This window comes from Heptranchias perlo, unplaced genomic scaffold (assembly GCF_035084215.1).
Source record: "Heptranchias perlo isolate sHepPer1 unplaced genomic scaffold, sHepPer1.hap1 HAP1_SCAFFOLD_44, whole genome shotgun sequence".
Taxonomy (NCBI): domain Eukaryota; kingdom Metazoa; phylum Chordata; class Chondrichthyes; order Hexanchiformes; family Hexanchidae; genus Heptranchias; species Heptranchias perlo.
This window is the reverse complement of record NW_027139453.1, coordinates 12018670-12034093: the sequence shown is the minus strand read 5'-3', so window position 1 is coordinate 12034093 and position 15424 is coordinate 12018670. Positions and strand designations below refer to the sequence as shown.

The window sequence follows — 15424 nt, the reverse complement described above, 5'->3', positions numbered from 1 at the left end:
CCCCTCATTTTTTATAGACTTCTATAAGATCACCCCTTAACCTCCTACTCTCCAGGGAAAAAAGTCCCAGTCTATCTAACCTCTCCCTATCAGTCAAACCATCAAGTCCCGGTAGCATCCTAGTAAATCTTTTCTGCACACTTTCTAGTTTAATAATATCCTTTCTATAATAGGGTGAACAGAACTGTACACAGTATTCCAAATGTGGCCTTACTAATGTCCTGTGCAACTTCAACAAGACATCCCAACTCCTGTATTCAATGTTCTGACCAATGAAACCAAGCATGTCGAATGCCTTCTTCACCAACCTATCCACCTGTGACTTCACTTTCAAGGAGCTATGAACCTTTACTCCTAGATCTCTTTGTTCTATAACTCTCCCCAACGCCCTACCAAAAACGGAATAGGTCCTGGCCCGATTCGATCTACCAAAATGGTTATTTCAGTTGATAATTTTTATATAAAGATTATTGATGTACACTGCTACCTGGTGGTAGTTTCAGTAGTTATTTTTGAGGTAAAGATTAGTGATGGGACGTCCTGCTTGTTGGTAATTTCAGTAGTTTATTTTTTATAACGATTACTGATGGACCCTCCTACCTGGTGGTAATCTCAGTTCTTACTTTTGATATAAAGATCAGTGATGGGCCCTCCTACCTGTTGCAATTTCAGCAGTTACTTTCTATATAAAGATTAGTGATGTACACTGCAACCTGGTTGTCGTTTCAGTCGTTTTTTTTAGGTAATGATTAGTGATGGGTCCGCCTGCTTGTTGTTAATTTCAGTGGTTACTTTTTTATGCAAAGGTTAGTGATGGACCCTCCTACTTGTTGGTAATTTCAGCATTTACTTTTTTATAAATATTAGTGATGTGACATCCTGCCTGTTTGGTAATTTCGGTAGTTCCATTTTTTATATGAAGATTAGTGATGCACACCACTGCCAATTTTTAATTTCAGCATTTACTTTTTACATAACGATTTGTGATGGACAATACTCCCTGGTGGTAAATTCAGTTCTTACTTTTTTATCTAAAGATTCGTGATGGACCCTCCTGCGTGTTGGTAATTTGAGAAGTTATGTTTGTATTCGAAAGATTCGTGATCTCCTACCTGTTGCTAATTTAAGTTGTTACTTTTTATATAAATATTAGTCATGGACCCTCCAACCTGGTGGTAATATGTGTAGTTACTTTTTATGTAAAGATTAGTGATGGACCCGACTACCTGGTGGTCATCTCAGTAGTTTTTTTTTGTCAAAGATTATTGTTGTTAATTTCAGTGGTTACTTTTTTACGCAAAGGTTAGTGATGGAGCCTCCTCACTGTTGGTAATTTCAGTAGTTTATTATTTTACAAATATTAGAGATGGACCCGCCTACCAGTGGGTAATTCCAGGAGTTACTTTGTTTAAACAGATTACTGATGGACCTTCCTACCTGTTATAATTTCAGTCGTTGCTTTTTATTTAAAGATTAGTGATGGACCATCCTGCCTTTTGGTAATTTCTGTAGTTTCTTTTTTAAGCATGATTCGTGATGGACCCGACTCCCTGTTGCAGATTTAAGTAGTTACTTCGGTTATCTAAAGATTCGTGATGGACCCCCCTGCCTGTTGGTAATTTCAGTAGTTACTTTTTATAAAAAAATTAGTGACGGACACTCTAACTTGTTGGTGATTTCAGTTGTTAATTTTTATATAAAGATTATTGATGTACACTGTTACCTGGTGGTAGTTGCAGTAGTTATTTTTGAGGTAAAGATTAGTGATGGGACGTCCTGCTTGTTGGTAATTTCAGTAGTTTATTTTTTATAACGATTACTGATGCACCCTCCCTCCTGGTGGTAATTTCAGTTCTTACTTTTGATGTAATGATCAGTGATGGGCCCTCCTACCTGTTGTAATTTCAGCAGTTACTTTCTATGTAAAGGTTAGTGGTGTACACTGCTACCTGGTGGTAGTTTCAGTATTTTTTTTTTAGGTAATTATTAGTGATGGGTCCGCCTGCTCGTTGTTAATTTCAGTGGTTACTTTTTTACGCAAACGTTAGTGATGGACCCTCCTACCTGTTGGTAATTTCAGCATTTACTTTTTAAAAAATATGAGTGATGTGACATCCTGCCTGTTGGTAATTTCAGTAGTTCATTGTTTTTAATCTGAAGATTAGTGATGCACACCACTGCCTATTTTTAATTTCAGTATTTACTTTTTATATAACGATTTGTGATGTAACAATACTCCCTGGTGGTAAATTCTGTGCTTACTTTTTTATCTAAAGATTAGTGATGGACCTTCCTGCCTGTTGGTAATTTCAGTAGTTACTTTTCATATAAAGATTACTGATGGACACTCCTACCTGTTGGTAATGTCAGCATTACTATTGTTATCTAAATATTCGTGATGGACCCTCCTGCGTGTTGGTAATTTGAGAAGTTATTTTAGTATTCGAAAAATTAGTGATGAACTCTCCTGCCTGTTGGTAATTTCAATAGTTACTTCTTATACAAAGATTAGTGAGGGACACTCCTACCTGTTGCTAATTTAAGTTGTTACTTTTTATATAAAGAATAGTGATGGACCCGACTACCTGGTGGTAATAAGTGCAGTTACTTTTTTTATGTAAAGATTAGTGATGGACCCGACTACCTGGTGGTCATCTCAGTCGTTATTATTTTATCTAAAGATTATTCACGGACCCTTCTGCCTGTTGTATTTTCAGTAGTTACTTTTTCTATAAAGGTTAGTGATGGACCCTCCCACCTGGTGGTAATTTCTGACGTTATTTTTTTAATCTAAAGATTAGTGATGGCCCCTCCTGCCAGTTGGCAATTTCAGTAGTTACTTTACATATAAAGATTAGTGATGGACACTCCTCCCTGTTGATAATGTCAGTAGTTACTTTTGTTATCTAAAGATTAGTGATGGACCGTCCAGCTTGTTGGTAATTCGAGTCATGACTATTTATATAAAGATTACTGATGGACACTCCTCCCTGTTGGTAATTTCAAGGGTTACTTTTTATAGAAAGATTAGTGATGGGCCCTCATGTCTCTTGGTAATTTCAGTCGTTACTTGTTATATAAAGATTACTAATGGGACCTTCATCCCTGGTGGTATTTTCAGTAGTTTCTTTTTACATAAAGATTAGTGATGGGCCCTCCTACCTGTTGGTAATTTGAGTTGTTACTTTTTGTATAAACATTAGTGATGAACCCCTCTACCCGTTGTTAATTTCAGTGGTTACTTTTTATACAAAAATAATTGATGGACACTCCTCCCTGTTGTTAATTTGACTTGTCACTTTTTATATAAAGATGAGCGATGGATCCTCCAGCCTGTTTGTAATTTCAGTAGTTACTTTTTATATAAAGATTAGTGATAGACACTCCTACCTGGTGGTAATTTCAGTGGTTACTTTTTATATAAAGATAAGTGATGGATCCTCCTCCCTGGTGGTAATTTCAGTAGTTTATTCTTTTACAAGTATTGGAGATGGACCCGCCCACCAGTGGGTAATTCCAGGAGTTACTTTGTTTAAACAGATTACTGTTGGCCCTTCCTACCTGTTATAATTTCAGTCGTTGCTTTTTATTTAAAGATTAGTGATGGACCCTCCTGCCTTTTGGTAATTTCTATAGTTTCTTTTTTAATAATGATTCGTGATGGACCCGACCAACTGTTGCAGATTTCAGTGGTTACTTCGGTTATCTAAAGATTCGTGATGGACCCTCCTGCCTGTTGGTAATTTCAGTAGCTACTTTTTATAAAAAGATTAGTGATGGACTCTCCTACCTGCTGGTAATTTCAGTTGTTATTAGTGATGGGAACTCCTGCTTTTTTGTAATTTCAGTAGTTAGTTTTAAAAAAGGTTTGTGATGTGACCTCCTGCCTGTTGGTAATTTCAGTAGTTACTATTTTATGTAAAGATTCGTGATGCACCCTCCTCCGTGGTGTAATTTCAGTTGTTACTTTCATTATAAAGATTAGTGATTTTCCCTCCTGCCTGGTGGTAATTTCAGTAGTTACTTTTTATATAAAAGTATTAGTGATGGACAATCCTACCTGGTGGAAATTTCAGTCCTTACTCTTTTATCTAAAGATAAGTGATGGACCCTCCAGCCTCTTGGTAATTTCAGTAGTTACTTTTTAAATAAAGATTAGTGATGGACACTCATTCCTGTTGGTAATTTCAGTAGTTTCTTTTTGATGAAGATTAATGATGGACCCTACTGCCTGTTTGTAATTTCATTAGTTTTTTTTAATGTAAAGATTAGTGAGGAAACTCCTCCCTGTTGGTAATTTCAGTGTTTTTTTTTAAGATTAGTGATGGACACTAGTACCTGTTGTTAATTTCAGTAGTTACTTTTTATATAAAGATTAATGATGGACCTTCCTACCTTTTAGAATTTCAGTAGTTGCTTTTTATATAAAGATTAGTGATGGACCCTCCAGCATTTTAGTAATTTCTGTAGTTTCTTTTATCATAATGATTCTTGATAGACCTCCCTACCTGATGGAAAATTGACTTGTTACTGCCTTTTTGTAATTTCAGTCGTTAGTTTTTTTAAAAAAAATAGGTTAGTGATGGGACCTCCTGCCTGTTGGTAATTTCAGTAGTTATTTTGTATGCAAAGATTAGTGATGGAAACTCCTTCCTGTTGGTAATTTCAGTGGTTACTTTTTATACAAAGATTAGTGATCGGTACTCCTACCTGTTGGTAATTTCAGTAGTTACTGTTTTTATCTGAACATTAGTGATGGACCCTTCTGCCTGTTGGTGATGTCACTAGTTACTTTTGTTATCCAACGATTCGTGATGGACCCTCCAACCTGTTGGAAAATTGACTTGTTACTTTTAATATAAAGATTTGTGCTGGACCCTCTTTCCTGTCGATAATTACAGTAGTTGCTTTTTATATAAAGATTAGTGATGGAATCTCCTACCTGCTGGTAATTTCAATAGTTACTTTTGTATGTAAAGTTTAGTGATGGACCCACCTACCCGTTGGTAATTTGAGTAGTTACTTTTTTATAAAGATTAGTGATGGGATCTCATGGCTATTCGTAATTTCTGTTGTTACTTTTAGTATAAATATTAGTGATTCATCCTCCTGCCTTTTTGTAATTTCAGTAGTCAGTTTTTTAAAAATTGGTTGGTGATGGAATCTTCAATCTCTTGGTAATTTCAGTAATTACTTTTTATATAAAGATGAGTGATGGACCCTCCGACATGTTGGTAATTTCAGTAGTATATTTTTCTATAAAGTTTAATGTTGGACACTCCTACCTGGTGGTAATTTCAGTCGTTATTTTTTATGTAAATTTAGTGATGGACCCTCCTACCTGTTGGTAATTTGAGTAGTTACTTTTTTAATAAAGATTAGTGACGGGACCTCCTGCCTATTTGTAATTTATGTTGTTACTTTTAGTATAAATATTACCGATTGATCCTCCTGCCTTTTTGTAAATTCAGTAGTTAGTTTTTTTAAAAAGGTTGGTGATGGAACCTCCAATCTGTTGGTAATTTCAGTTATTACTTTTTACATAAAGATGAGTGATGGACCCTCCTACCTGTTGTTAATTTCTTTCGTTACTTTTTATAAAAAGGTTACCTGTTGGTAATTTGACTTGTTACTTATTATATAACATTAGTGAAATAGCCTGCTAGATGGTGGTAATTTGACTTGTTATTTTTTATATAAAGATTAGTAATGGACCCTCCTACCTGGTGGTAATTTGTGTCGTTAATCTTTTCTATTATTAGTGATGGACCCTCCTGCCCGTTTGTAATTTCAGTAGTTACTTCTTCTTTAACGATTAGTGATTGACCCTCCTCCCTGTCGATAAATTCAGGAGTTACTTTTTACATAAAGATTAGTGATGGACCCTCCTACCTGGTGGTAATTTCAGTAGTTACTTTTTAAAATAAAGTTTAGTGATGGACGCTCCTACCTGTTAGTAATTTCAGTCGTTTCTTTTTTATAAAGATTAGTGATTGACCCACCTCCCTTTTCGTAATTTGAGTTGTAACTTTTTATATCAAGATTAATGGACCCTCATACCTATTTGGTAATTTCAGTAGTTTATTTTTTATATAAAAAGTAACAACTCAAATTACGAACAGTTAGGAGGGCCCATCACTAATTTTATAGTGATGGGCCCTCCTAACTGTTCGTAATTTGAGTTGTTACTTTTTATATAAAGATTACTGATGGGCCCTCCAACCTGTTGGTAATTTCAGGAGTTACGTTTTACATAAAGATTAGTAATGGCCCCTTCTCTCTGTTGGTAATTTTTGTAGTTAATTTTCATGAAAAGATTAGTGATGTACACTCCTACCTGGTGGTATTTTCAGTAGTTATTTGTTCAGGTAAAGATGAGTGATCGGACTTCCTACCTGTTGGTAATTTCAGTAGTTACGTTTGTATGTGGAGATGAGTGATGGACCCTCCAACCTGGTTGTAAATTCAATAGTTACTTTCATATAAAGATTAGTGCTGGGACCCTCATACCTGCTGGTAAATTGACTTGTTACTTTTTTATATAAAGATTAATGATGGACCCTCCTACCTGGTGGTAATTTCAGTAGTTATTTTTATATGAAGATTAGTGATGAACCCTCCTACCTGTTGGTAATTTCAGTTGTTACTTTTTTTTTACAAAGATTTGTGATGGGACCTCCAACCTGGTGGTAATTTCAGTAGTTACTTTTTATATAAAGATAAGTGATGGACACTCCTCCTTGTTGGTAATTTCAGTAGTCACTTTTCATGCAAAGGTTAGTGATTAACCTTCCTACCTGTTGATTATTTCAGTAGTTACCTTTTATATAAATATTCGTGATGGACCCTCCTACCTGTTGCTAATTTAAGTTGTTATTTTTTGAAAAAAGATCTGTGATGCGCCCTCCTAACTGTAGGTAATTTGAGTTGTTACTTTTTATATAAAGTGTATTGATGGACTCTCCTCCCTGCTGATAATTTCAGTATTTACTTTTTCTATAAAGGTTAGTGATTGACCGTCCTACAGGTTGGTAATTTCAGTCGTTAATTTTTATATAAAGATTAGTGCTGGGGCCCTGCAAGTTTATTGACGTTTTTCCAGCTCTCGCACAGAACCATTTATTCATACTGATGTCCTCTCTCCTCAATATGTTGTAATCAGGAACATTTATCTATGTTCTGTGAAAACCCAGGCCCTGTTTTAAAGATACCTGATCACATTTCTCATGATTCTGACTTTCCAAACGTGTTTGGAATGATTTCGAGATTGACAGACATAACACACAATCTGAACGTCAATTCAATGGAATGTTGACCCGTTCTCGTTTTACTTTTTAAGATCAAGTTACTTCTTCAAAACCTCCTTCCATTTTCCTGCTAATAACTTTTCACTGTTTCATAAATCTTCAGTTCCTGCTCCAACAGTTTTATTAATTCCACTCAGTGCTGTGGCCCTCCTACCTGTTGATATTAAAAGTAACTATTCAAATTACCAAGATTAACGGTCAGGAACGACCTATCTGTGTGAAAGATGGTTTCGCCTGAAACGGTTTCCCTTTAAAACATTCTGGAAGTTTGTTTCTCTCGAAAGGGAGCGGCCTCTCTTTATTTAGTTGAGCCAGTTCAACACCGTCACGAACATATTTCAGCAAAAACAGAAGTCCCTGCTTCATTCTCCCACCTAATTCGCATTAAACTAATCAATTATAATTGATCAGGGACAAGTTTTGGCTCCGATTTTGCTCCTGTCCTGTGATTGGATGGCGTTCAGTCCAGCCTCGTGTAACCATAGGCTGATTTTCCAGGTGCCCGGCAGAGAGCGATGATCGGCCATTGCGAATCTGTTAACCCTTCACTGAGCTGAACTTTGTGTTCGATCAGTCTTTGATCAGTGTACCGGGAACCAAACGGTTCAGTAATTAAAAAGAGCCAGTGTCATAGTTTAAAAAATGCAAATAGAGTGAGAAAAGCCAGTTCCCCACCCCTGTTTACTGAATATCAAATTCTAACATGAGGAGGAGGCACATCTGGACTAAGATGGTGCAAATCTCCAGAGTTCGTGTTCCTGCTTTCTGTCCCGTAATCGCTTTAAAATGTGCCTGTGGGGAGATTGGTGGGGTCCATGAAGGGATAAGCACTGAAATTCCCAGTGTAAAATACCCGGCCTTCAGTCAGTGTCTGAGCGAACAATTAGTGAATTGTTCCATCCGCGAGGAATGGAGAGCTCCCTCCGCCGGAGAACATATCTGACAGCGGGAAATCGGCATTAGAAAAGAGGAAGGGGCAGAAAAAGTTAATTTAAATCAAATTGACACGACATGAACCTTACCTTGTTCCCGCAAGTATTTTCCGCCTCGCAATGTCCGTGTAGATTTGATAAATTATATCCTTGTTATTTCAATGTAATCAATCGACTGCAAGTTCTTTGCATTATTTTAGCAGTTCACAACTTGAGAATTTGATCTGATCCTTGTTATGTGAGATTCAGAGCTCCGCCCCCTGTGAAAGCTGCTGCCAGACATCAGGATGGATTTCAACACAAACATTCCTCATGTGTTTCAGAACAGGGAGCGGCCTTTCTGGTGGAATCAAATCGAACCGGGTTGACAATTCGCTGCCACGTCAATTGTGAACAAAGATGGTGATACATTTTACTTTTTCTCTTCTTGTTAAAGAGAAGTTCGGTAAAACAGATATTTGGTGAGAAATAAATAGTTACATTTGCATCAGGGACATTGTTCACTGAAGTCCCATCGATTTTCTGATGTTGGCGCTTTCAATCCTGTGGCCAAGAGCCAGTGTTTCGTCAGTGAGCAGAGGAGAGGCGATTTCTGCAAGTGAGGATATTAACCATTAAACCGCCGAATTAAACTATTGCGAAGCATCAATCAGATCAATCACTGGGGGAATGGACAGTATGGGTAAATGCTGGGTTTATATATCATTAAATACATAGTTACATGAACAGCGTGGTTAAATGGTGGGTTTATATATCATTAAATACACTGCCAAATGGACAGTGTGGGTAAATGCTGAGTTTATATATCATTAAATACACTGTTAAATGGACAGTGTGGGTAAATGCTGAGTTTATATATCATTAAATACACTGTTAAATGGACAGTGTTGGTAAATGGTGGGTTTATATATCATTAAATACAATGTTAAATGAAGTGTGGGTAAATGGTGGGTTTATATATCATTAAATCCTCTGTTAAATGGGCAGTGTGGTAAGTGGTGGATTTATATATTGTTAAATACGCTGCTAAATGGACATTTTCTTAAATGGTGGGTTTATATATCATTTAAAACAATGTTAAATGGAGAGTGTGGGTAAATGTTGGGTTTATATATCATTAAATACACTGTTAAATGGACAGTGTGTGTAAATGGTTGTCTTATGTATCATTAAATACACTGTTAAATGGACAGTGTGGGTAAATGGTGGGTTTATATATCATTAAATACAATGTAAAATGAAGTGTGGATAAATGGTGGGTTTATATATCATTAAATACAATGTTAAATGGACAGTGTGGGTAAATGATGGTTTTATATATCATTAAATAAACAGTTAAATGGACATTGTGGGTAAATGGTGGCTTTATATATCATTAAATCCACTGTTTAATACACATTGTGGGTAAATGGTGGGTTTATATCATATTAAATACACTGTTAAATGGACAGTGTGGGTAAATGGTGGGATTATTTATCATTAAATGCAGTGTTAAATGGGCAGTTTAGGTCAATGCTGTGAATTTTCACATTAAATACACTATTAAATGGACAGTGTGGGTAAATGTTAGGTTGATAAAGCATTAAATACACTGTTAAATTGACGGTTTTGGTAAATGGTGGGTTTGCGTGTAGTCAGGGTGTGTTAATTGAAATTTCTAAAATGATAAAAGGATTCAATAGAGAATTACATAGAATTACATAGAACATATGGCATTGTAACAGGCCATTCGGCCCAACATGTCCATACGACACACGAGACTCCACCCCCTACTTCTTCTATCCCTACCACCATATCCTTGTATTCCTTTATCCGTCGCTTGTTTATCTTAGTTTCGTAAATGCATCTATTCTCGTCGCTTCAACCATTCTCTGGGTGAAAAATTTCTGCTGAATTCCCTATTGGATTTACCCCCAGAACCCTCTGCTCCTCTACCCGATTTAGACACTTATTATCCAAGCAGTTTGTGGCCCCCTTATTTTTCCTAGTAAAATGTAATACCTCACACTCATTAGGTACAGATAATGCATTTCGTCTGATGGAGGAGTCCAGAACAAGGGGACACAATATTAAAATTAGCACTCGGCCGTTCAGGAGTGAAATCTGGACGCACTTTTTTCACACAAAGTTTACTGGAAATGTGGAATTCCCTCCTCCAAAAGGTTGTGGATTCTGGGTCAACTGAAATTTTCACGGTTGATAGCGGCAGATTTCTTTTGTTCACGGTGTGAAACGAAATCGATCAAGGGCAGGTAAATAGAATTCAGGTTGCAGAGCGGTCATGATCTAATTAAATGGGAGAACAGATTCGAGGGGCTGAATGGCCTACTCCTGTTCCTCTGTTCTTATATTTAAACATGTGCTGGATTCCGGAATTTGGCGAATGTGAAATTTAATTAGAGTTTCTGTAAAATGACTTCAGCAACTGGAGTGTTTACACGATCCCTTTACATGGTTGTATCGTAGTATCATAATAGGTACATCACAGGAGTCCTTTCGGCCCATGATGCCTGTGCTGGCTCTTTGAAAGAGCTTTCCAATTAGTCCCTTTTCCATGCTCTTTCCCCAAAGCCCTGTAAATTTTTCCTTCAAATTTTTATCCAATTCCCCTTTGAAATTTACTGTTCAATCTCTCTTTTTGCCCCTCTTATTTCCACTTTTTTTTAGATCTCCTCTGTTCCTTCTGTATTCAGCCTGGTTCACTCCTGTATTATAAACCTTACATTCGTCATAAGCCTCAGCTTTCTGTTTCATTTTAATATCTCTCTCTTTAGTCATCCAGGGAGCTCCAGCTTTGGATTCCCTTCCTTTCCCCCTCGTTAGTATGTGTCTGCACTGTGCCCGAACCAAGTAGGCTCTGACTGGCTGTTTTTATTTAAGGCAGAGCTCCATCGGTTCTGCACTTCGCAGAATTCCAGGGGAGTAAAGATCAGATAATCGGTGCAAGAGAATCGAAGGTAAACGTTGTTAAATATAGTTTTGTAAACACTCCCATTGTTCCACCCTGTGTCCAGTCAGAATTAAACAGTGAAACCCCGAAACCAACCTGCGATTTTATTACGTGGCCGGTTAAAAGTTCAGTACAAGAGATTCTGTATCTGTAGATTTTAAATACTAAGTTCCTGAAATTGATGCTTTTTGTATCTGCCGAGATGATGAACTGATGTGTCGAAGATTCTGAATCGCAATTCACCTCCCCCCACCCCCCAAACCCACGTTATCATAAGAATCTTGTGCAGTCGACAAACAGAGAGACAGGTCAGGACATCGCACTCTCTGGCGCCGTTTCGGAGTCTCCGCCTGTGCCGTGCGAGTCCCAGCAGTTCTCCCGCACCCACCTGGCAGGACAAGGCAATACTTGCACAGAAGGTTGTTTTTTAATATGTGTGTTTGACAGTGCAGTCCTTCTAACTCATCTGCTTTAACCGCAGCAATGCACAAACACAGCCTGCCGGCTCCGGGCATTTTATTGGTGCATTTTGAAGTACCCCTTCTACCGTGTTCTGGATTGTGCCGAGATTGCCTGAATTTACCCGCTAATCGGGGAGAAGATTATGTACTGGGTTGTTCCTGTCCGTCATTACTTTCCTTTAATTCCTGTCGTCACTTGTTCAATGCATTATTTACCAACATTATCAGGAAAGATTTAACAGGCTGTGGCTCTGTTCTCTTTTAAGTTGAAGACGGAGAGGTGACCTGATTGAGGTCTTTAATATCCGGAAGGAGTTACAAAGGTCCGACCTCGAGAGGATGCTACCAATTGAGGGCGGTCCAAAACTAGAGGCCATGAATATAAGATAGTTACTAATGACACCAAGATATAATTCAGTAGAGACATCTTATAGAATAGCGAGAATGTGCAATTCGCTACCACGTGGAATGGTTGAGGCGAAAAGTGCAGATGCATTTAAGGGGAAGGTAGATAAATACACGAGGGGGCTAGAAATAGAAAGATAAGTTGATAGGGTGCGATGCAATAGTGTGGGACAACGCTAGTGTTGAGCATAAATACAGTCAAAGACCTGTTGGGACAAATGGGCTGTTCCTGAGCTGTAAAATGCTATCTAATTCAATTAATATTTTTATTACACCAGTTCTTTCATCAACACAGATGCAGTCAGTAATAACAACCCTATATTGAGCAGGGATACTCTCAGTAATAACTGCCCTATAATGAGTAGGGATACTATCAGTAATAACAGCCCAATATTGAGCAGGGATACTCTCAGTAATAACAGCGCTATATTGAGCACAGATACAGTCAGTAATATCAGAGCTATATTGAGCACAGGTACAGTCAGTAATATCAGCTCTATGATCAATACAGGTAATCTCAGAAGTATAAGCTGTATACTGTCAGTTGTATCATCTCTATAATCGCACAGATACTGTCAGTTGTATCATCTCTATAATCAATACAGATACTCTCAGTAATATCAGTTCTATAATCAGTACAGACACTGTCAGTAATATCATCTCTATAATCAGTACAGATACTGTCATCAATATCATCTCTATAATCAGTACAAATACTGTCATTAATATCAGCCCTGTAATCAGTACATACACTGTCAGCAATATCATCCTTCCTGTCATTAAGAGCAGTTCTAAAATGAGTACAGATACTGTCAGTAATATCATCGTTGTAATCAATACCGATACTCTCATTAATATCAGCTCTATAATCAGTAGAGATACTGACATTAATATCAGATCTGTAATCAACACATGTGCGTAATATCGGCTCTATAATTAATACCGATACTGTCAGTAATATCAGCACTTTTTAGTTTTACAATTGCTATGCTGAGATATGAACTCACGATCCGAGCGCTGTTCTATTACCAATAGGCTTGCACTTTGAAACAGTCTCGAATCGCCAACATGCCACATTCATTCGCCACATTATATCAGGGACTCTGAGTTCGCTCTGATGCTCAGACTCGGGATAACAACACCTCCCCCCACACCCCGGTTTTCGTGCCATTCGGGTGGTTTCTTTCCCACATAAACCGGGTAAGAAGAATCCAATCCCTTTGAACCCCAGATCCCCACTCCTCATAAAGAGCAGAGTGGATTATACCTCCTCCCGCACTGAGGGGCCAATCAGAGATTTATGAATCCATTCTCATCCCACACTTAGAGGCCAATCAGAGACCCGCACTTTCCAGCAGCCACCGGGAACCCTGGGTATTGTCACTCCCACAAACGCAGAAGCAGAGGAGACAGAGGGGCATTCTGGGAGAAGTCAGCTCAGTCACCTCAACTGAACAGTGGGGAGCAGAAGAACTGTTATCGAGGAGCAGTTGAACCCGAAACACAACATTTGTGTTTCCCTCCCTCATCCGCTAACCAAAAAAAAGAGGATCTGTGAGGAGGGCAAGCAAGTTGACGAGGAGGAGGATCGAGCTACTGCAGCTGCTGGAGGCACGAAGTCACAGCCAACAGGTAAATGATAGGCTGGTGACTGGTAAGCTGTTTTTCTTTCCTTTTTTATTTGACATTGCAGTTGTTGTTAAGCTAATTTAAAGGTTAAGTCATGGCAGGAGAACCCAGAGCCGTGTCATGTTCCTCTTGTGGGATGTGGGAATTCAGGGATCCTTCCTGTGTCCCTGGTTCCTTCACCTGCGGGAAGTGTGTCCAGCTGCAGCTACTGTTTGACCGCTTGACGGCTCTGGAGCTGCGGATGGACTCACTTTGGGGCGTCCGCGAAGCTGAGGAAGTCGTGGACAGCACGTTAAGTGAGTTGGTCACACCACAGATAAAAATTACTGAGGGAGATAGTGAATGGTTGACCCACAGACAGAGGAAGAGTAGGAAGGCAGTGCAGGGGTCCCCTGCGGTCATCTCCCTCCAAAACTGGTATACCGTTTTGGATACTGTTGGGAGAGATGGCTCACCAGGAGAAGGTGACAGCGGCCAGGTTCATGGCACTGTGGCTGGCTCTGCTGCACAGGAGGGCAGGAAAAAGAGTGGCAGAGCTATAGTGATAGGGGACTCGATTGGAAGGGGAATAGACAGGCGTTTCTGCGGACGCAACCGAGACTCCTGGATGGTATGTTGCCTCCCTGGAGCAAGGGTCAGGGATGTCTCGGAGCGGCGGCAGGACATTCTGGAGGGGGAGGGTGAACAGCCAGTTGTCGTGGTGCATATAGTTACCAACGATATAGGTAAAACACGGGATGAGGTCCTACAAGCTGAATTTAGGGAGTTAGGAGTTAAAGTAAAAAGTAGGACCTCAAAGGTAGTAATCTCAGGATTGCTCCCAGTGCCACGGGCTAGTCAGAGTAGGAATGACAGGATAGCTAGGATGAATACGTGGCTTGAGAGATGGTGCAAGAGGGAGGAATTCAAATTCCTGGGCCATTGCAACCGGTTCTGGGGGAGGTGGGACCAGTACAAATTGGACGGTCTGCATCTGGGCATGACTGGAACCAATGTCCTCGGGGGAGTGTTTGCTAGTGCTGTTGGGAAGGGTTTAAACTAATGTGGCAGGGGGATGGGAACCGATGCAGGAAGTCAGTGGGAAGTAAAGTGGTGACAGAAACAAAAGGCAATAAGGGAGAGTGTACGAAACATGACCGGACAGATGGTCTGAGAAAGCAGGGCAAAGACCAAGGGAAGTCTGAATTAAACAGCATTTATTTCAATGCAAGAAGTCTGATGGGCAAGGCAGATGAACTCAGGGCATGGATGGGTACATGGGACTGGGAAGTTATAGCTATTACTGAAACATGGCTATGGGAGGGGCAGGACTGTCAGCTCAATGTTCCAGGGTGCAGATGCTATAGGAAAGACAGAGCAGGAGGTAAGAGAGGAGGGGGAGTTGCGTTCTTGATTAGCGACAACATCACGGCAGTAGTGAAAGGGGATATATCCGAGCGTTCGCCCACTGAGTCTATATGGGTAGAACTGAAAAATAAGAAGGGAGAGATCACTTTGATAGGATTGTACGACAGACTCCGAAATAGTCAACGGGAAATTGGGGAGCAAATATGTAAGGAGATTACAGACAGCTGCAAGAAAAATAGGGTGGTAATAGTAGGGGACTTTAACTTTCCCAACATTGACTGGGACAGCCATAGCATTAGGGGCTTGGATGGAGAGAAATGTGTTGAGTGCATTCAGGAGGAATTTCTCATTCAGTATGTGGATTGCCCGACTAGAGAGGGGGCAAAACTTGAC

At 39.2% G+C, this 15424-nt stretch overlaps 1 long non-coding RNA gene across 11 annotated transcripts in view; it reads right to left on the bottom strand.

Annotated features, from left to right (window-relative positions):
- The window catches only part of LOC137312965 (uncharacterized), a 131515-nt gene that overhangs the window by 90433 nt on the left and 25658 nt on the right, over positions 1-15424 (bottom strand). For 10 of the 11 annotated variants that reach the window (XR_010960979.1, XR_010960973.1, XR_010960972.1 and 7 more), the window contains exon 5: positions 8330-8831. This is a non-coding gene — a long non-coding RNA (uncharacterized lncRNA). Of the gene's footprint in view, positions 1-4710; positions 4829-8329; positions 8832-15424 lie in introns of all 11 variants that reach the window. The other variant, XR_010960970.1, reaches the window with a different exon arrangement.